This window comes from Thermobia domestica, chromosome 16, assembly GCF_964235325.1.
Source record: "Thermobia domestica chromosome 16, izTheDome1.hap1.1, whole genome shotgun sequence".
In the NCBI taxonomy this organism is placed as follows: domain Eukaryota; kingdom Metazoa; phylum Arthropoda; class Insecta; order Zygentoma; family Lepismatidae; genus Thermobia; species Thermobia domestica.
Window position 1 is genome coordinate 184,047,811 of NC_137469.1, and position 19,850 is coordinate 184,067,660.

Genomic DNA, 19,850 nt, shown 5'->3' on the forward strand with positions numbered 1-19,850 from the left:
ATTAGTGTATACAGGGTGTAAAAAACTTAAAGGAACAAACTTACTGAGGTGATTTGTCACATCAGAGCAAAGAAATAATTCATATGGACCTTGGTCAAAAGTCCATACTTTCTAAGCCATAGACTGTCGAAGCCATCAGAAAATAAACTTTAAAGATTCATAGCTTCACTGTGGGACCGCTCGCAGTCAAGGAAGACATCACTTAAGAACTAGTACGTGCCTTATCGTAACTACACATGTTTCAGAATTCTGCGGTAGGCTACTTGCGTATCAATTTTTATAGACAGTTTATGAGTACTTCAAATTTTCTGAGTACTCCTCAACTGGCTCTATAAAAATTAATGTGTAACTGCCGCAAGATTCTGAAATATGGATATTTGTTAGCGCACGTACTAGTTCTTAAGTAATGTGTTTACCCGACTGGGATCGGTCCCATAGTAGTGGAACTATGGACCTCTAAATTTCCTTTTCCCACGCATTCGGCAGCCTGTAGCTCCGAAAATATAGACGTTTGACCACGGGTCCATATGAACTTTTTTTATCGTGTGCAGAGTAAGAATTAAATGAAAACTTAGCTGCTAGTAGTCGAATTTCGGTTAAAACTACGCTAGAAATCGTGTAGCTGAATAGTAACAGAGCAGTACTCAGTGAAACTACACTTTGCCTTTTCCTGGATTACTATAGTACGGAAGGTATAACGTCATTGGCTTCCCGCGAAAAGATGTAGTGTCGTTTACGGGGAGTTGCCAGCTTGGTTACTCATGGCTCGCTGAGCGCGGTGAATATTGGCTGGTCTTAAGTGATGTCTTACCACACTCCCTGTGACGAGCAGGTCCAAGTGCGGGAAGCCAACGACATTATACCTTCTGGACTTTACTTACCAAGAAAATGGGCAATAGGTGTTAACCAACTTACTTGGTTACATTAAGCAAGAGGAATAACAATTGTAGTTTTGCGGTAACAATAGCCGTCTCTTCCTTGTAATTGCTCATTGCACTTAATTATTGCCGGGTACTTGGGCTGTTATAGACAATTAGCTATTTTAACTCCACTTCCTTGGTTGCAAGACTCGGTTATTCAGGATAAATTAGCACGTCTCAATTGATCTTTCTTTTCGAGTATCGAAATTCTTATATAATATTAAGTTACCTACAGTAGGCCTATGGGATATTTCCAAGTAAATTTTTCTAGTCACAGTATGAAATATCTTCAGATATGCTAGTTGTCACTGTCGTCTATGTGATGAACTAACCAAGTAAAGTAGTGTCTACTAATTACGGCTCTCGATTAATTTAATCGTTTTGGTTGGTGTAATCATAAATATATTCATCTTTATAGTTGCTATATAGATGTATATGTAGTATATGAGGAATTTTGAAGGGAAATTTAGACATAGTAGCTCCCACAGGATTCTTTACAGGGGTAAGGGGGCAAAAGGACCGACATACAAGCAAAGTCGCGAATACAAATACCTAGAACCATATAATATTTAATGTAAAAAACAATTATTTACACTCACTGCTAACTTCACTAACTGTTGTGTGTGAATAAGAAAATTTAACATATTTTGATATGTATTTTGAAAATCCATGGGGAAAGCAACTACCCCTTGCAGCGGGCGGCTATGGTTATAAAATAAAGTTTTAGTGTTATTGATCCTTCGCAAGTTCAAACCCTCATTTAGTTGAGCGAGGAATCTAGAATAAAATAGTGCTACGATAAAGGAAAGAGTAAGTTTTTATATTTTAGGTATTTTTTGTAATTGTAACCTGTTACTTCTTCCCGAAAATATACTCTCCCTTTGAACAACCAACTCCGTGCTACAGAAGTGCAGAAGTACAACTCTTATGTAAATAAGGAGCAAACATATATGTATTGAAAATTGAAAGTAAAGATTACTATAAAAAGAAAACAATGTTAGAACGACAGTGCGAAAAATACGAACCAACCAGTGTTAGGTAGCCACTGAAAACACGAATATTGGTAACAGAGTAAGCGCGAGGGCGCAGCTTGATGTGCTTCCGTATGGGGCAGGCACATCAGCGACGGTGGAAATGCACATAACCTAGGGTAGTCCAAAAATGTTATATCCCATACAACCATCAACGCAAATTTGTCTTCAACATTGGGGGGGACGGGTAAGACCGTTCCCATATTATATATATATATATCGATGGTTGAGCGCCAAAAAGGCGTAACTGCAATTTTATTAGTTTAGAGGCTTAAGTGATATGTGCCTCTCTGGCACAGAACCAAATGCTAGTAACTCAGTTATACCTTTATATAATTTTCGAATAACGTTCCAAGGATAGAGATTTTCATTAACGCGTCTTGGCACAAGAAAATTCAATCCATTATACATGTCCTCATAGCATAAACTCAAAATATGAAAATTCGACAGTTACGCCTTTTTGGCGCTTAACCATCGATATATATAGGGTGTTTCAGATAAAATGTCCAGTGCTTATAATTCCGAAATGGCTGAGAATAAAAATATGAAACAAAAACTGAGATAGGAAAATGTTATAGGGCGCATCACATAGTGTTGTTGTGGTGACCCACAGGACCCTCCTTCAAGGGGGCTCAGGGGCCAACTTCAAATTTTCAAACGGAAACATGTATTGAATCATACCTCATTCAATAGTCCTTGAAATACGAAACAACTTTTGTAAGAAACAATTTTCGATTTGGGGCACCGTTTTCAAAATGGCCGCAAAAAGTCCTGTATCAGTTTGAAGTTGACACCTGGGCCTCCTTCATGGAGTTTCCTGAGGGTCACCACAACAACATCACTTGATATGCTTTATCATCGTTTCTATCTCAGTTTTTGTTTCATCTCTCTATTCTCAGCCGTTTCTGATTTAGGCCTATAAGCACTGGAAGTTTTATCTGATACAGGACACTGTTTGCGGCCATTTTGAAAACGGTGGCCCAGATCGAAAATTGCTTCCTACAAAAGTTGTTTCGTTTTTCAAGTACTATTGAATGAGGTATGATTCAATACGTGTTCCCATTTGAAAATTTGAAGTTGGCCCCTGGGCCCCCTTGAAGGAGGGCCCTGTGGGTCACCACGACAACACCATGTGATGCGCCCTATGACATTTTCCTATCTCAGTTTTTGTTTCATCTTTTTATTCTCAGCCATTTCGGATTTATAAGCACTGGACGTTTTATCTGATATAGGACCCACTTTTTGCGGCCATTTAAAAACGGTGGCCCAAATCGAAAATTGTTTCCTACAAAAGTTGTTTCGTTTTTCAAGTACTATTGGATGAGGTTTGATTCAATACATGTTTCTATTTAAAAATTTGAAGTTGGCCCCTGGGCCCCCTTGAAGGAGGGCCCTGTGGGTCACCACAACAACACCATGTGATGCGCCCTATAACATTTTCCTATCTCAGTTTGTGTTTCATATTTTTATTCTCAGCCATTTCGGATTTATAAGCACTGGACGTTTTATCTGAAACACCCTATATATATATATATATATATATATATATATATATATATATATATATATATATATATATATATATATATACTCGTGCTCATAAATTAAGGATAATGCGGATACATGATGAAACAACGCTCTGGTGGGCGGTTTTCGGTTGGAAATCACCTCGGGGTATGACCATGCGGTGCGGTCGTCGCACGGTGGCGCTGGCAGCAGTCCAAATACGCAGAGGTGTATTTGTGCATGTCAGAGTACGGTGCAGCGTGTAAGTGTGCAGATGTTGTCAGACGTCCTAATGGTGACTGTGTGTTGAAAATGGCTCAAAGAACACATATTGATGACGTTATGAGGGGTAGAATAATAGGGCGACTGGAGGCTGGTCATACACAGCAGGTCGTAGCACGGGCCCACCGTGTAATACAAAGTGTGATCTCAAGATTATGGCAACGATTCCAGCAGACAGGAAACGTGTCCAGGCGCTACAGTACGGGACGTCCACAGTGTACAACACTACAAGAAGACCAATATCTCGCCATCAGTGCCAGCAGACGGCCACGGAGTACAGCAGGTAGCCTTGCTCGGGACCTTGCCACAGGCACTGGAACAGTTGTCTCCCGACACAGTCTACAGACGACTGAACAGACATAGTTTATTCGCCCGGAGACCTGCAAGGTGCATTCCACTGACCCCTGTTCACAGGAGAGCCCGTGAAGCCTGGGGTCAAGAACACAGTACATGGTCAATGGAACAGTGGTCCCAGGTTATGTTCACGGACGAGTCCAGGTATAGTCTGAACAGTGATTCTCGCCGGGTTATCATCTGGCGTGAACCAGGAACCAGATACGAACCCCATAATGTCCTTGAAAAGGACCTGTATGGAGATAGTGGTTTGATGGTGTGGGGTGGGATTATGATTGGTTCACGTACATCCCTGCATATCTTTGACAGAGGAACTGTAACAGGTCAGATGTATCGGGACGTCATTTTGCATCAGTATGTTCGCCTTTTCAGGGGTGCAGTGCGTCCCACCTTCCTCCTGATGGATGATAACGCACGGCCCCACCAAGCTGCCATCGTGGAGGAGTACCGTGAAACAAAAGATATCAGGCGAATGGAGTGCCTGCCTGTTCTCCAGACCTAAACCCCATCGAGCGTGTCTGGGATGCTCTCGATCGACGTATCGCTGCACGTCCTCAAACCCCTAGGACACTTCAGGAACTCCGACAGGCACTGGTGCAAGAATGGGAGGCTATACTCCAGCAGCTGCTGGACCCACTGCCAACCCGTTGTGCGGCCTGTGTACGTGTGCATGGTGATCATATCCCACATTGATGTCGGGGTTCATGTGCAGGAAACAGTGGCGTTGTGTAGCACATGTGTTTCTCAACTTATCACCAATACCATGGATACCGTGGATACCGTGGATATCACCAATACCGTGATACCGATATGTTTGGTTTGTTCGTATGTTGTGTTCACTATGTGCTTATGCTATTAGCGCCAGTTTTGTGTAGTGCCACGTTGTGTGTGTAGTACCACAATCTGCAATTATCCTTAATTTTTGAGCATGAGTATATATATATATATATATATATATATATATATATATATATATGTGTGTGTGTGTGTGTGTGTGTGTGTGTGTGTGTGTGTGTGTGTGTGTGTGTGTAAGCGATGTTCAAAATATTTATGAAGTTGAAAACAATGCTGTGGAGGATCAGGGGAGCAGAATTGTCTTCAGTGACGTATTTAGGGGGCTACCGGGCTCAAGCTCCCCCCGAAGTAAATTTGTTAGTTTTTCGCATTCCACGTACAATAATCCTTCTTACTATTTCTAAGAATGTCATTTACTTTCAATTTTCTTATAGTCTTTGTTCAGAAATAATACTGTATTTGTTAAATTTCATTCCATGTAAGAACTGCGTCCTTTTGTTCTTTGTTTCGTCATTTCTACTTTTCTGTTTCTTTTTCTTGATGTTACTATCTTTCGTTTCGCCTATCATACTTTATCGACCATTGTCAGTTGTGATTCAAGTCGGCCGTCATCAGTAACACCTAAACTAAGAGGAGTTGATAAGCGAAACTGGTGTTCCACACCAATTTGAGGGATATCAACATGACGGGACTTTAGTTATTGTAACAAAGGAAAAATTATATCATTTAGTTATTTTTAAAAGAAGGAAATGTTTGATTTAAAGAGAAACAAAATGGGGGAATAATTAGCCCGGGAAATTAGGTAGGCCAAGAGGATGCTTTCTTTTTCTTGTATGAATAGAATAAAGGGTTAGATTCACTTGTAAATTTTTGTATCATATCATATAGGATTTATCGGTCTGCAATTCTTGCCATTATCATTTCAATTTATGCATAAATTAAAATATATTTAATTTATCGGGGACTGTGAGCCGTACGATACACCATCAACTCAAGCTGGAAAAAGTCATGAAACCTCGCGGCCATCTTCTCACAGATGCCCACCAAAAGGAACGAAAGTGTAACGCCCGGAAGCTGTACGAACGGCATCTGGAAAAACTAAGGTGGATGTACGTCGTAACGCTCGATGAAGCATGGATTTACCTTTCCGACTGCGGCAAACCGACAGCCACCATGTACCGAGAGAAAGGCGCCAAGAACTACACAAGGTGGGTCCGTGTCTGTAAAGAATCCTTCCAAAAAAAGTTCATGGTCGTTACTGGCTACTGTTACCGAGGTAAACAGAAGATTCGTAGGGTGACGAAGAACTGTAAAATAAATTCGCAGTATTTTCAGGAGCAGATCATGCGGCCGATCTACGAGCATGAGATTCCAACAATGTACGGAAATGAAGCCAAGGCGTATTCAGGTGGACAAGGCTTCATCACATACCTCACGATCGTTCCTCGCATTCTACAGGGATATTGAGGAGGCAAGTGGTATACAGGTGATACCTTTCAATGAGGTACCTGTTAAATCTGCAGATGCAAGTCCTATGGGCTATTGTGGATTTGGACTGCTGAAGCGGGCTTTGGGAAAACGGCGTGTGACATCTGTGGAAGGACTTTGGAAAGCTGTGCAAAGGGAATGGGACAAGATTCCCCTCCCAGTTCTTCAGAGAAGCCTATTAGAGTGGAAATTACGCTGTCGGGCTATTTGAGGAACCAAGGGAAACACATCTAGCACTTACGGGCCTTGCGCCATGGATTCTTCTAAATTTTTAGGTAAGTCGAAATTGGCCAAATACAGACTAAACAACTTCTGTAATTGGTAAATTTCTAATTACGCATTCACAAAGGTCCACGTTAAAATTGTTTTATAATAATATAAATAATGGCTTCCCCAAAACTACGAAGAAAGAATATCAATTATGTGTAACGCAACAATACTCTTATTTGAGCAAAATGACGATAATCTCAATAGCATTACAGGGATCGTTACAGAAATCTGACGCATGTCATATACTCTTTAGTTAACAGATGTAACCTTACGATTATGGAGAAAAATATTCCAGCAATTGACTTCTTTTCATTCCTTACGAAGCATCCTGTCTCAAAAGAAAAATTGGGACACGTGGAAATACGTAGGAACAATCCATGGTTCGACCAGGAATGCATTAAACTAGCAGAGAAGAGAAAACAGGCAAAATTACGTTGGCTACAAAATCTGAATGAAATAACTACACAAAATTTCGTAGACATCAGGCAGGAAACTTCCTAAACTTTTAGAAAAAAGAAATGCAATTTTTTGAAAGCTAAAATTAAGGAACTTGTGGATAATAATAAAAATAAAAACATTCGGAACATGCATAAATGGATAAGCAAAATTAAGAAAGGCTATCAATCTCATGCTTATATGAAAGAAAACAGACGGAACAGTTCTCATACAGACAGCATCTTAAATAGATGGAAAGATTTCTTTGACGATTTGCTTAACACACAATGAAAAATTAATGTGCGTGGAGAAAGGGAGATACACACGGCAGAACCGTATATTCCAGAACCCAACCGAATATAAGTAGAAATCGCTATAAAGAAATTAAAGAAACACAAATTTCCGGGTGTAGACGAAATTCTGAATGAGTTAATTTTAGCTGGAGGCGAAATATTGTGGAACAAGATACACAAACTCATCCTCCTTATCTGGAACAAGGAAGAATTGCCACAAGAGTGGAAAGAATCAATCATTGTTCCAATCCACAAGTAGGCGACAAAACTGACTGTAATAGTTATCGAGGCATCTCTCTTCTGCCAACATCCTACAAAATCCTTTCAAACATTCTATTAGCAAGATTGACCTCATACGTAAATGAAATTATTGGGGATTATTAGTGCGGATTTGGGCGAAGTCGATCAACTATCGACCAAATATTCACCATTCGCCAAATACTCGAAAACAAATGGGAGTACAATATCCCGGTACATCAACTACTTATTGATTTTAGAAACGCTAATGACTCGGTTAGGAGAGAAACATTGTACAATGTTCTTACAGAATTTGGAATACCGAAAAGCTAATTAGATTAATTAAAGCATGTTTAAATGAATCCCAAAGTAAAGTGCGGGTAGGAAATTTTTTATCCACGAGCTTTCACGTCGAGAATGGCCTGAAACATGGAGATGCGTTGTCGCCATTTTTGTTCAACTTTGTCCTGGAATACGCTATAAGGAAAATCAAAGATAGCAACCAGGGCCTAGAGTTGAACGGTGTTCACTAGGTTATGGCGTACGCTGATGATGTAAATTTAATAGGGGATGATAGGAGCAATAGAAAGAAATGCAGAGGTCTTATTAAACGCTTGCAGGGACATGGGTTTCGAAGTAATTGGAGAGGAAACTAAATACATCGAAGTGCGTCGGGAGCGTAATACAGCAAATTGTGGAGGCGTTAAAATATTAAATAATACTTTTGATAAAGTGGATACTTTCACATATCTAGGATCAATATTAACAGACGAAAATCATATTCACGAAGAAATTAAATGTCGACTAAAAACAGGGAATTTGTGTTATTATTGGGTTCAAAATCTCTTGTTGTTGTGGATTCTGTCGAGGAATTTGAATTTATATATTTGAAGCTTAAAATATATAAAATGATAATCATGCCTGTTGTTCTGTATGGTTGCAAAACATGGTCGCTTACTCTGAGGGAAGAACATAGACTGAAAGTATTTGAGAACAAGATGCTGAGACGAATATTCGGACCCAAGAGGAACGGGAATGGGGAATGGCGGAAACTTCGCAACGAGGAACTACATAATTTATACGGATTACCAAACATGTTAGGGTCATCAAGTCTAGGAGGCTTAGGTGGCCATTTCATGTAGCTAGAATGGAAGAAGGTAGAAACGCTTTCAAAGTCTTCACTGAAAGACCAATCGAAAAATTACCATTAGGAAGACCTAGGTTCAGATGGGAGGACATTATTAAGATGGATCTCGCAGAGATTGGAATACAATGCAGAATACAAAGTATACAGTATACTTTGTTCAGTACAGATAATAGGAATACAAAGTATCCAGTTGGCTAAGGATAGAAGTCAGTGGAGAGCTTTTGTGAACGCGGCATTGAACCTCCGGTTTCCATAGTCCATAGAGTTAGTTAGCTTACAAAGCATGAGTAAATGCCTAGGTTGATACTACAAATAGATGAAATGCGCATTTACTGAAAAGATGGGTTCTACTGACATTGGGTAGTCTATATACTCTTCGTGTGCTAGGTCCTAGGGGAGAGGAGAGATAAGATTTCACATCAGGTTACGTCACGCACAGTCGAACACAGCCAAGAGAAACCATTTTCATCTCACATTCCTTTGTGGCAGTGGGACACATATCATCACACTTATCTTCAAAAAGCACTTTTCAAATCAGATTATTGGGAGAGCCTCCAGTTACAATGTTGGGGGATATGTCCCCCCATTCCCCCGGAATTTTTGCCCGGACCTACAGCTAAAACATCTTTCCAGCATGAGGAGGGGGACATATCCTCCTCTGCCATTTATTGCAATTTGTGCCCAAGTAGCGAAAGTGGAATTAATACATATTGATGTGACTACTAAACGCACTACTGCACGAAGTTCAGTTTGAAATACTACAGAAAACGATTCTTTCTTTTAAGAAAATGGAAAAGCCAAGAGAAAACAATTTCATCTCACATTCCTTTGTGGCAGTCGGGCACAAATCATCACACTTATCCCAAAAAAAATTTTCGTCAGATTATTGGGGGGACAGTCCCCCAGGTCGAAGATTGGAGGGGACATGTCCACCTCGGCCCCCCGGGATTTGCGCCAGTGACTAGAACACCACGTTAAATTTAAGTTACAAATATGCATAACTGCAATTATTATGAATATTTATTCAGAGTAGTTAACCCTCTAGTTTAAGAGTTGTATTATACAAAAAAATGTAGAACAGATATTTGTTAAAAACTGTCTTATACCTATTCATTTTTCACAGTAAAATAGCTTCCAACGAAACATAGAACTAAACCTGAGAGACTCAAACACACCTCAATCTGTTCACTGTTCAGGAGATGTTACTTTTCAGCGTTTCGGATAAGTCACTGTACCAGTGGCGTATTTAGTTTTGTTTCGGGGAGGGCTATGCACAATACGGGGAAGAAGGGGGCAATTGCCCACCTGAGTTTGTGAATTAATATTTTAATCAATTGTCTACTAATTCTGTACTAGGAAAAAACGTGAAACTCGTATGTCAGCGGAGAATCTTACCTCCCAGCCAAATCGGATTTGACGCTCCTAGAAACACACGTTGAATAATTGTAATCTCATTTCAACTTAACTGATTTCAATTTAGAGAAAAATGGAAATATTCACTTTTATCCGTGCAATGTTGAGACAGGTTGAAGCTGAAATATACTGATTGCAGTTTTAATGGCAAGAATTGTAGATTGGTGAATCTCATGTGATATAATACACAGAAAAATTTAACAATCTAACCTTTTATTCTATTCATAGAAGAAAAGGAAGTATCTTCTTGACGTTTCTAAGTTCCCGGACTATGTATTTCCCCTCTTGATTTTCTTTAATTCAAACATTTAGCTTTCTTTATAATTAAACAATGTAAATATTCCTTTGCTATAATAACTGAAGCCACCTTATGTTGGTATCCGTGCAAGTTGGTGTGGAACATCAGTTTCGCTTATCAGCTTTTCTTAGTTTTGGTGTTACTAACGACGGCCGACTCAAATCACCCAAAGAAATTATTCCAATTATTCCACCCTATGGGTTTGACCAGTCGTGATCGTCAAAGTCTAAAGGCAATGTATTGGCTGCGATACTTAGAACGTACTACTGGTAATAAAATTCTTCATTCTGGAAATGGCTTGGAAAAACGATTTGGGAGGTATAAGGTTGATGGATTTGAAAGTAAAACAAATACAGTTTACGAATTTCATGGGTGTTACTATCACGGGTGTTTAAACTGTTATCCTACACTACGACAATTGTCCCTAGATTCCACCTTTAAGCAAGGTACATCACTACAAGATCGGTATGAAAACACCATCACAAAAATAGCATTTCTTAAAAAATTAAATCTTAATGTCATTAAAATGTGGGAATGTGAATGGGACCACATGGTAAAAAATGACAAAAAATTACAACAGTTTAATCAGACAGTGTCATGATCTTATCGATCATCTGGTACCTAAAGATAGTTTTGATGGTGGACGTACCGAATATTGTACGAATATGCCAGCGAAGAGTTTGTGGCATATTATGATGTAACTTCATTATATCCTTGTGTGATGGCACGTAAGCCATTGTCTATAGGTAAACCAAAAATATACAAGAGGCCTGACTTTCCAGAAGTGCAAAGTATTCATGGATTAGTTAAATGTAGTATCTTACCTCCAAAAGACTTACAGGGTTTCCGAGAAGTCCTTCCCTGATTACAGAAATTGATAACTCAGGATAGAAATAAGATAGAAATATGAAACTGGTGTTGAATTGTTTACAAACTATAAAAGTTTTTGTCTGTGTTAGGTTTGTTCTGTTCTGTTTTACCAAGTCTCAATTTTGTTTGTTTTAGGTTTGTAGGACGTAAGTAAGAAGCCCAAGAAGCCATGCCAACCAACCAGGAGAAGGCACAGTGTGTCCGGTGTTACCATGAGACACGATCACCAACCACGGTGCAGAGACAGTTCCAGACAACATTTGGGAGGACTCCACCTGATGTCAAGAGCATTAAAGCCTGGTATGAGAAGTTCAAGAACACAGGGTCGGTTGCTGACCTTCCGAGGTCTGGTCGACCAAGAACCTCAGCAGACATGGTGGAGGCTGTGCGGCAACCTTTTCTGAGAAGTCCTAAGAAATCGGTGCGCAGGGCCTCACGTGAATTACAGATGCCAAAAAGCTCTATCCATGACATTTTACACAAACGTTTATTGTTTCGTGCTTACAAAGTGCAACTCGTTCAGGCCTTGTTGCCCGACGACGGTACACGTCGATATGACTTTGCGGTCGAAATGCTATCACGTATTGAGGACGATAATGGTTATCTCAGACGAATTGCCTTTTCCGACGAAGCGACATTCTTTGTCAGTGGAGTAGTGAATCGCCATAATGTACGCATTTGGGGTTCAGAACCCCCCAGGGAGGTCAGGGAGTTCACCAGAGGCAGTCCACAGGTGAATGTTTGGTGCGCGTTACTGCACGATCGAATTATCGGGCCATTCTTCTTCGCTGAGGATACCATCACATCTGCAGTGTACCTGGATATGTTGCAGCTGTATGCTGTTCCTCAGCTGCTTCAGTATCGCCCCGATGTCGTTTTTCAGCAAGACGGTGCACCACCTCATTGGGGTTTGGACGTCCGTGCCTATCTCGATAGGACATTTCCTGGGCGATGGATTGGTCGTGATGGACCAACAGCTTGGCCTCCACGCTCTCCTGACATAATCCCATTAGACTTCTTTTTATGGGGTTATGTCAAGGATGAGGTCTACCGAATACGTGTACCAGATCTTGAAACCCTGCAGCAACGAATAACCACAGTCGTTGCATCGATCCCTCCAGTGATGTTGGCTAATGTGTGGATGGAAATTGAATATCGCCTAGATGTGCTACGTGCTACCAAGGGTGCTCATGTGGAAGTGTACTGATGTGACCAAAACTTTTATAGTTTGTAAACAATTCAACACCAGTTTCATATTTCTATCTTATTTCTAGCCTGAGTTATCAATTTCTGTAATCAGGGGACTTCTCGGACACCCTGTATATTTTCCAATTTTACCATATACATGTAATGAACGCCTTTTGTTTGGGTTATGTCGTACCTGTATGGAACAAAGTAATAACAATTGCATTCATAATGATACCGAGCGTGTCCTTATTGGTACATACTGTACTCCTGAACTTCATGTAGCTTTAGATCTCGGATACAAAATTCTACAAATTATCGAAATTTGGGAATTCAAATTATCCGGATCAGAAGATAATCTGTTTAAAGATTATGTCAATTCCTTCTTAAAAATGAAACAAGAGTCTTCAGGGTTTCCTAGCTGGTGCAAAACTAAACAAGACCAAGAAAAATATATTGCAGACTATTATATTCATGAATGCAGTGACTTAACGGAAAATAACATTGAATTAAATCCTGGTCTAAGATATATTTGCAAAATATTCATCAATTCCTTATACGGAAAATGGGGACAGCGAACAGATCTCAATCTGTAAGTGTAGATACTCCAGAAAAATTTTTAAGTTATCTATGGGCACCACAATATGAGATACAAACTGTATTACCTATTGGAGAGCAACATCTCATTGTATCATATAAAAACATAGAAAACAAAAACAAACCATGGAAATTTTCCAATGTTGTCGTTGCAGCATTCATCACTTCGTGGGCGCGTCTAAAACTTTATGAGTTATTAACAGCTGTACATCCTGATCGTGTATTGTACTGTGACACTGATAGTATTATGTTTGTACAGAAACGTAATGAAAAGCCTCCACTTTCTTTGGGTTCCTATATGGGGGAACTAACTAATGAAGTTCCTGATGGCTGGGAAATTGATGCATTTATAGGCTTAGGGCCAAAAAATTATGCCTATAGAATGAAAAAAGTTCAAACGGTGAAAGTAGATTATGTTTTTAAAATCAGAGGAATAACTTTAAATCATCGTGCACGACAAGAAATTAACTTTGAACATTTTTATCAATTAGTTCGGGATAAGGTTGACAAAAAAACAGTTACACAATCCAGGAAAAATTGTACGTAAACCATTTGTAAGTCATTCCCAGATACCTTCCCTCTATATAGCACTTAAATCGTACTGAGAATTGTAGAAATGTACTGCGTATGTACCGAGTGCAACATTACTGGTGGGAATCCGCCATGATTTTCATTGCAGTGCTACGCATCTTTTCTGCTGTCTGTCGACTGGTCGGAAAGGCAACTTTCCACCGGCGGCGCCGGCGCATTTTATGCGCCTTTCCGGTTGTTTGCCGACTGCTCGAAAAGACCTCTTTTCGATGTCAGCTTCTCAATTCTCCCACAGGCGGCATCCGACCTCTTGCCGCAGTCGGAAAGTAGCCCTTTGCCTACTGGATATCAACCCTTCAGGAAGGCAAAATTTTCACCACTTTTTACAGTAGCTTTGCCTAAGTTTGCCTCCGTGTTATGATTTCTCATGAAGGGCATAATTGCTAGTTCTGAAAGTATATAATACTTCCATGTCCCACTCAATTTCTTTTTTTTTGGGGGGGGGGTGAGAGTGCTACAAAAAAGCAAAAAGGAACAAATTTTATACTGGGACACACAAAAAATGCAAGTATTATACTTCAAGAACTTGCAAGGGTGCTCCTTGTCGAGAAATCATAGCATGAAAGAAGACTTATTGCCAAGATGAAAATTTTGCCTTCCTGAAGCGTTGATTTCCAGTCGGCAAAGGGCCACTTTTCGACGGCGGCAAGAAGTCGGATGCTGCCTGTGGGAGAATCGGGAAGCCGACGTCGAAAAGAGGTCCTTTCCAGCAGTCGGCAAACAGCCGGAAATGAGCATTAAATGCGCCGGCACCGCCGTCGGAAAGTTGCCTTGCCGAGTAGTCGGCAAACAGCCGTAAAGGTGCAGTAAATGCGCCGGCGCCGCCGTCGAAAAGAGGCCGGCATAATGAGTCGGCAGAGGGTCGGAAAGAGGTCTTTTCGACTGTTTTGCCGACTCTGACGGCAACAGTCGGCAAAGGGCATTTTTTTTACGATTTTCGACCGCTTGCCGCCTCGGCAAAAGGTCGGCAATTTTGAACAAGTAGATCGTCGTGCCGCCGCGGACGGGTGCCGGCGGCCTGCCCCCGTCGACGGCGGCAATCCCTCTTGCCGACCGCGGCACCCTGATGGGGCCACTTTGGTCGAATACTATAAAATTTCGACTGAACCATTCTTATGCTGGGATTGTTCTGTTTAAACAGTCCGTAAATTTCTTTGATAGAACGTGTTGCGGTATCTTAAGTAAATTAATACGGAACCGCTCGGATAGTACGTTCTTTGGTGTATTCTCAGGTTTAAATGTAAAAGCAAAGATGAGATTTTCAACTAAACGAATATAACAAATTTTATTATAATTCAAAAATAGAAAATAAACTTGAAAACAACTTCTCACGAAAAATATTAATAACACATATGATTTCAGGTTCAATGTCAAACAAAAATGACTATACGCAATTTCAATTAAATAACAAGTTGTATAACAAGTATCTGAATAGCATGTTATCCAAATTAATAATTTATACCCAAAATTAATTGTTCTTTTTAGTCTGCATACCATAAGTAATAAAGAAAAAAATACATACCAAAAGTCCACTTTTCTTAACATCTATATTTCCTATTCGAATTGGTTACTGGTAGGTCAAACAGGTATTCAGAACAGATTTTCATTTTCAATTTCGCTTTTAACAAAACTTGACTTTCTTAGAACTTTCATTTCACAAATTCAATGCACTATTCACTTTTAGGTTATTTCGCAGCACCAAATAATAAAGAATATTTAGAAATAACATGCTTATTAAATGATAATTGACTACAAAAAGAAAACGTGGTCCTAACTTGTCTTACCTATGCATTATAAATCAAGAGGGGAGGTTTGCTGTACAACCACGAAAGCTCGTAGATGGCAGCACCTTCCACAGAACAGTCAGAAGGCAAGGTAGCCAGCTCGTAAACACCTAGGACAGTTACCTATCCAAGAGGCTTACTTCTGCTGAGACTATATTTTTTTTCTGAGAACAAATAAATTTAGTCACACAACAAACGCGTAAGAAAACCTTTCGATTTTTTAAACTTTTTGTACATTTTCTATCACTGTAATGAATCGCACTTATTGGGATTTTGTTTGGAGCATTCCAGTTCATTACTAACGTAATAGTTCAGGCTGTTTGTAGATCATCAGGATCTATTGGATGGCCTTTTCAAGTAAACTTAAAATGTGTGTGTTTCGTAATCGTAATTTCCATCTCAGATTAGATCGATTTAAGAAGACGGAGGAGTTGGAGGCTCATATTACTTTTTCAGAGACCCATTTTGATCAAAATAATAAAAAACAGCCAGGAAAACTTTTTATTCTTTATTTAATGAATGTGAACCACAAGCATCATTAAATTGTGGCACGTTCATTGTTTTCAGTATTGCCAACTGTGACATCAAAGTTAACGAAACTTCGCTAACTTCAAAAGGCTGTAGTTAATTCATGAAGCATTGGTCGAGAATACTATTTGGTGTGTTTATTATTCATGTAAAGTTGAACCATCTGACAAAATTTCAGAATTTTAAATTATGGTGTTTTCCAGAAAATGGCATCCCAAAATGGCATTTTTCAAAATTTGACGATTTCTCGAATTTTTTCCGACGCAACGGTTGCACACAGAAGCGACGCATCTTTGTTCGGAAAGCGGGTAACTAGATCTTACTAGCCGTGAAAACAGAATTTTAAAATTCGAACCGGAAATGCTCAAAAAGTCGCAGACTTCGACTTTTCATATAAACTGAGGTTCCTTTGTTAACTTATATGCAGAACGATACGCATGCGCAAACCAAACTATAATAAAATATAGTTTATTTATATCCCTATGTACTACTATAAGCAAGATAAATGACGCGTCTCTTTATTTTTAAGTTTTTTGAAAATATCCCCGTTTTCTTTATATGTTCTAAATTTCGGAACTTTTCCCCAGCAGGAAACCTTAATAACAAATCCGTTTTTAATATTTGGTTAGATATTAGCTTAAAATAAATAAATTAGAAGCAAAAAACATTAAATCGACCGAAATTACGGGAATTACCAACTCTGCTAATGTGGGAAATTTTCAAGAACGCGAGGGAATTCGGCAGTTCAACACGAAGCAACGACATCTATGTCATTGAGAGAAATGTGAATTAAATCTACAAACGAAACTTTTAACGATACATTTCTAATATGTCTTATTATGTGCATTATCTGCAAACTTCAAATATATGAATCTATGCCAAGTATTAACGTAGGCTATAGATAGAGCAAATAGTTGAAATTACCTATGGAAAAGGATGAATTGGCAGCACGATCGTAATGAAAAATCATTTTTTACCGTAGAACAGGTTTACTTGACGTAAGAAAACAAATAGCTCAGTTAGTTAAAGCAACAAGCCTGTAAACCGCAGGTAGCTGGTTCGAACCCCATAAAAGTGCAATTTCCACTTTTATTACTATGGTTATTTTATTTATTTTCTTATGTGGGAAAGAATCAAATTGTAACATATGTGTAAAACTCATGACGATACCAAAAAAGAAAAAATGTCGTTGTCGCACTTGCATTAGTGTTCCTAATTTTTGTTTGCAAACAGTTTCGTAATTATTTTCCCTGTGCTCACTGCTCACAATATGCTCGCAGGTGCATGACGAATGTTTTCCAGTAAACGTTAATTCTAATTTGGAGAATTTTATAAAGTTTCACAATGTTTATCATTAAATAGTCTTCTATCTACTTGTTTGGACATTTTGATAACAAATATCCCTATTAAATGTTGAATTTTCCCTAGATGTTTAATTACGGAAAAGTTTTACAGTGTATTTGTTTTAAATTGAAATTGTTTTGAATTTACCACATGAGGTAAGTAGCCCGAAGGAGGAGAACTGAAGTAGCTGATATTCTACCTAAAAGCAACCTATTGTTGAATGATGATGCTTCTTACCTTCAGCACATAATCTTTACCTTATAGAGTCAGATGGAGAAAAATCCGTACTCCCCTATGACCACCCATCTTAAACCTCTACATACCATGGTTCGTCTTACACAATTTCGGTGCTCCAAAGACATTTGTATAATAATAATAATAATAATAATAATAATAATAATAATAATAATAATAATAATAATAATAATAATAATAATAATAATAATAATCCTCATTATACCATCCTTACCTAATGTAGTAACCTTAGACGTCTTAGTTTATAATGCTATCTTTAGTAATAATTTGAGCAACCATGTGGGAGGCGGCACGACGATTTTTTGCCCCTCTCATTTCAGTACCCTCCCAACAGACAAGGACAACGTTACTGACAAACAGGGACAACGTTATTTCTGATAAGCAGGGCAGACAAAATGAATAAGAAATATATTTATAACATCCTCTCCCCTTCATGATTGGAATATCACATAGCATGTTTTATTCTACCGAAGATGGCCCTGTGCGGTTTGAGGTAGGTAACTAAAGAGATACCTAATACATAGCGCCCCTTGATTGTAATATTACCGCTTCTTTATTTGTTCGAGGGAGCTCCTACACAACCAAGGGTGACAAAAAGAATAGGAAAAGTGTCTATTGATTCTAGTGGCTGATCCAGCACAGATTCCTGGGGGGCGGTGAAGTGTAGGATTCTTTTGATAATGTGAAGCTGTCACAAATTACCACTTAACTAAACTAAACATAATAGTGTGGTTAACCGGAACCCAGTCAGTTCAAATTGATGTAAAAGTTTATTTTTTTTTACTTCATACTAAAGTTTTGGTTCCAAATGAAAATTTCAGTCCGAATGGTCAATGATCAAATCTCGGGGAGCTCTTCGGTATAGAGGCTATGACCCCCTTATGAGAAAAGGCAAAAATATTAAAATTCTGAAAACTTTCGAAGTTTTCGTCTATTTTAAAGAAATTTTTGGCTTCATATTAAAGTGTTTGTTCCAAATGACAATTTCAGTCCGAGTAGACAATGATAAAATCTCGGGGGACTCTGCAATGTAGGAAAAATAATGACGTCTATATCGTGATCCTGTTGGTGACATCACGAGTCATGACGTAAATAAAGCACAAAGTAAACGCCAAATGCTGTCGGCTCTCGTAGCTGAGTGAGCAAGCGCAACATGCTAGTAAGGTAGATTGATTTTGGCGTGGGTTCAAACCCTGCCTAAGGAGAGTTATTTTTAAAAAAGTTTATAACACTTCTTTCGTTAAAAAGCTTAAAAATAATATTCAAAAAGTGATTTAAGGATTATTTTTTAAAATTTTCATTAAACTTCTTTCATTAAAATAAGTTTGCCCTTGTACTATACAGATTCGTAGTAAAAGTAGTAGTAGTAGTAGTAGTAGTAGTAGTAATAGTAGTAGGAACGGGTTAGAATTCAATTCACCATTCATTTGTTTCCGTGTGATGTTGCCAAACGTAACTAGCTTACAATAAAAACAAACTGTCCTCCTTGCTTTGATTTCACAAAATATGTATGGAAATGAATTTCTATTCTGGGACATTATAGCTCAGTGCTAGAGTGCTAAGGTTTCCACAATAAGATAGAAAAAAGAGTAGTCACTGTGGTAAGTTGAAGAAAAATTATGAAGTTTCAAGTGAGCATATGGTCGATTCTAATCTTGTATACACCCGAGTACTCGGCATATTGATAAATCGAGACTACGATATCATAAGATTATATCAGCACGAACTTTCATCTGTTCCAATCGCTTTATTTAAAGAAAATGGAAAGATGAGAAGTATTAGCAAGTCAAAGATGAAAACCATTTTGGTTGTAGAACATTCACAAAGATTTTACACTGCAGTGGACGAAGTATTCCTTGATGGTTGTGCTATATTGAGGCAAGTTGCATGGCCAGCAAATGAACCAATTAGAGATTATGTTGTTAAATTTTCTGAATACGTATCTGGAGAAGCATCTTAGGCACTCAAGAGTTTGTCTCATATTTGATTGATATGTCAAAAGCAGCATTAAAGTATGACAGTTCCAAAAGATCGTCAGAGAAAGTGTCCAGAGAGTATCGCCTCAATTTGATGGCAAAACTCCCACCACAACATGTTGTTTTGCAAGTGTACGAAAATAAAGTTCAACTCATAGACATATTATGCAAATATGTAGCACAGTGGCCATTCTCTGAGAAGAACTTGCAAACACTCACCGTATTTGGTCAACATGCACTGCCTCTTGAAA